Source organism: Notothenia coriiceps, unplaced genomic scaffold (assembly GCF_000735185.1).
Source record: "Notothenia coriiceps isolate Sejong01 unplaced genomic scaffold, NC01 NC01_scaffold00018653, whole genome shotgun sequence".
Lineage (NCBI taxonomy): Eukaryota > Metazoa > Chordata > Actinopteri > Perciformes > Nototheniidae > Notothenia > Notothenia coriiceps.
In genome coordinates this window covers 1-4,190 of record NW_011351354.1, presented here as the reverse complement: position 1 = coordinate 4,190, position 4,190 = coordinate 1, and positions in this window count along the sequence as shown.

The window sequence follows — 4,190 nt, the reverse complement described above, 5'->3', positions numbered from 1 at the left end:
ACGTTAACTCAACAGTTCTGTAGCTAGTCAAAGACAAATGGGCGAGAAAAGACACATATATCACACAAATACCTTCATCTACACAATACATCGCGACGCCCGCCCAGCAAATCAAACATAAACAAACACAGAGAAAATAACATAAAAAACTAATAGAAAAACACAAAATATTCCCGCCTAAAACATACAACCGCAAAACCAACACACTTATACCGTCAACCATCAACATCACATTCCACAAACCACTACATATTCTAACTCGCGAACCTAACAACAGAGAGAAACAACAAAAACAATAAAATTCAAACACATGTCCAAAAAATAAACGGTACGTGTTTATTATGATGTTCACTGTAAATATAACATATATATATTCACGACTGGTCACACACGATAACCATTTGTACACACATACCGATATAATAATTTCCCGGGATAATACTAAGTCCCAAAGGGAAAAGTGGACATCACACACGATACCCAAAACACACACGTACAGTAACCACAACGGTTTCCCGGATTTTAGGAGTTCTCCAAAGAGGTGGACCACGGGGGAGAGTCCCTGTGTTGCTGTACGGACTGACGTCACCCCCAAAGTTAGGACACGTTGTTGGGACTAGTTACGGTGGCTGTGCGGCACACACACACACACACCACACACACACACACACACACACACAAAACCACACACCCCACTCACACCCCCCTCAAACCCACAACCACTAAAAAGCACAACCCCCAAAACAACCCAAAAACCAAACAACACAAAATACGAAACCACCCCCGAAAAACCCCCCACCCCCCACCCCCCAGCGCGCACCAAAATCATTAATACTTAACACAATTACGCGTTACAACAAATGTCCATCCACGTTTGAATATGATGATGGAACATGCATCTCTATATAAGATATCTCTACTTCATTATACCAGAACATTTCGTCCAACCCACGGTATCCTGAAGCAAAACAACAACCACCCTCCCCCACACCCAACCACAAGGTCCAAGTAATGACTACGCACTTATCGAGTTAGCCAAAAGACGAGAGGACGGAATTCCAAGTTATCTTAACTCTGACTTATGAACCATCACATTACACAAGACTCAAAAGCGCAACCCGCCTCGCTCTCACCACGCAACTAGAAACCCTCTCCGTGTATCCCTATAAGCAGAATGAACCCGTTCGGCAAGTAAATGCGCCGACCACTCCTGTGTTGTCTCGCATACCCCCTCACTCACGGACCCTCAGAACTCATCAATCCCCACCGAAGTAAACGACACACTACGGAGGCACAAACGATTTTATTCACTATGTAGTACCTTCACTTCACTGTGGCAAACCAAAAGCCAGTAAGAGTTCTACGCTCCGAAACTCACACACGTAAACAGACAAAACACAACCACTACTTTTCCGTTAACAGAATCAGCTTAACTTAAAAGTACGGAAGTATCAAACAGAATTTCTCTTCTCAGGTATGATCGTCAAACCCCAAACAAAGTACTTCCCGACTCAGCTCACAAAACGAATACAAACCCTCGTTAGATCGACACCCAAAAGAGGGTGACCAGGAGAGACATCCCCTATAACAATACCGGGCGCACCTATAATCGCTCGGGGACACAGTAAAAGCGAGAACCATATAGGATACACCATCGTCTGTGCGTGTCGCAGGTCGTATAAAACGAGTCGACAACTTCTCAAACTTGTACGGTACTGAGGGCCTAGTCCACACTCCCCACTACGCGAGCCACACAATAAATGTCGCAAGTTCCAAGTCAACGGCGTGTTCGACACTCCCTACTCCCATTGTTCGCAGACCACGGAGCAAGACCTCCCTCCCTCTCAAATGACAGCGTTGAAATACTGTACACCCCACAAACCAAAACAAAACGCACAGATCGATCTAGGACATCAAGTCCTCTGTATAGAGACTACGTCTCCGGCAGAAGAGAACACGGCGACGTAGTTCTAGTACCAGGAATAAAATAATAATGATTCGTAGTTGTAACGAATCACCGCTCCTAGCCTCACAGATTTTGTATCATAGACTAATAAGGAGTTTTATTACGAAATAAGTCGTTTCTAAAGGTATAAAGGTTAATATAAAATTTTACAATAAATTGTAAAAAGAGCCTGATTTGTCTCCTTGTTTTTTTTATATTGTGTACAGTTTTTTTATTTGCATGCACATAATACACAGTGACATTTATATGTATATAATAAGCTGACCAGTGTGTGCTATTGGTAAACATGTGTGTATGGGCTATATATAAAGGGGCCCTATTATGATTTCAGGGTTTCCCTTCCCTGTAGTGTGTGCTATGGGTTTGTGTGCATGTCAATGGTTTGCAAAGGCTAAAATCCAAAGGTTTCTCCACCCCCCCCTCTCAGGGACACAACGACATGCTGACTGCAGTGGGGTTTCAACCTGTGCACAACCCACTGCACCACACGCCTCCCTTTTTAGTATAAAATAAGCCAATGTCAACAGGTAGTCAAAAACACTACATGTATAATATACAAAATAAGAATAGGTCTTGTAAAGCAAGGTTGGGTGCCATAGGATCATCTCCATGTTCATTACTATCATACTCAACTGTTTTCTGCTCTTCCTGCCTTTAAGGTTCAATAGAATAACTGAATACTGGTATTTATGTGTTGTATTTTCCTTTTGGCCACAGAGTGGTGCGGGACCGAGAGGCACATATACTTACTGCACTCATTTACCCTGTAACACAACATATCTGATAGTAGGGCTTCATTTGCTGTTTGATGCCCCGTTGGCTAAAATATGATACACAAATGAAGGACACATTCTCAACAGGCTGATTTGTATGAAAAGCATGTCAATCTAATTGAATTCAAGCCTTCTATTGCTTAAAGAAAGAGTCATATAGCAGTGGTTGTTTCAGAAGGGCTGGGGCATGTTTAGGGAATATTGGTTCCCCACTGGGTCCTCTCTGAGTTGGATATTGTATGCCTCTGGGTAACAGCTCCCTGTATTTTTTGTAATCTATTTTAGCAGCACAGCCAGCATTTGCCACTGTTAAACAGCCATGACTCCCGATCTGTAGGCCGGTGGTTATTTACAGCGTTCAGGCCGCACAGCTGTGAGGGGAGAGGGAACAATCTGTCTCGGCTGGAGGAGGGAGAGTTAGCTCAACTTAGACACAGCAGATCTGAGGTCAGTGAGGACAACTCAGAGACAGAGGCCGCTTCTCTGTCCGCTGGCATCAATATCATGCTTCTTATTTTATTATACTAACATCACATTGCTTTATGGCAGATCGATGTCTAAAACATAGTATCTTGATTATTCCTCAAAATAATGCTTTATCAGAAGATTTCCATATTTCAATTTATATTTTAAAAGTTTTCTTTTTACTCCTCTTTAATCACACCGCAATACTAAGTTAGTGTTTTGTTCGTCTGTAAGTTATGTTATATTGGAGTTTTACCAATACTAACTTGATGACTCATACAGTATATACTATTTTATTTTTCTCCTATATTTGTTAACTTATATTTATTTACCTTTGGCTTTTACGATGGTAAAAGTGCTTTGGCAACATGTCAAGCCAATATTGAAATTACATTTAACAAATATTTAGATGCTACAGAAAGTAGTCTAAGATAATCAGACATTTTAAAATATAACTTATTACCATTTATAAATATTGTTGTTGGTTCAACTAATGAATGTACAAAAAAGACACATAACAAAAAGCATATCATAAAAACTGTCTTTCTTTGAATTATCCAAAGACCTCCAACCCTATATCAGATTTACTACAAACTTTATGATACATTTTGTAATGTATTTAAAAAGAAATATTAAGCGTTTCAGGGTAACAACAAACTGTTTTTTTAAAGTTAGCTACAAGTGCTGCTGACATCAATACAATACAATTGTATATTCTTTGTTTATCTAAAGTTCATCAAAAGTTTAAGGCAGATTTGATCTTTTATCTGACATTTTACTTACATTTCTTGTGTTTATAGAAATATTTGTATTCTATTTTAATTTATTTTATCTTTTATTGGACATTTAAGAGAATTTTCTGAACATTAGCTTAAAGGTGGTGTATGTAATTTATTTCAGAAACACTTTTTGTTATATTCCATGGAATGCTCTTAACATCCCGATAGCAATGAATATCTTAAGTGCTTTGGCACACAGGGGATAGG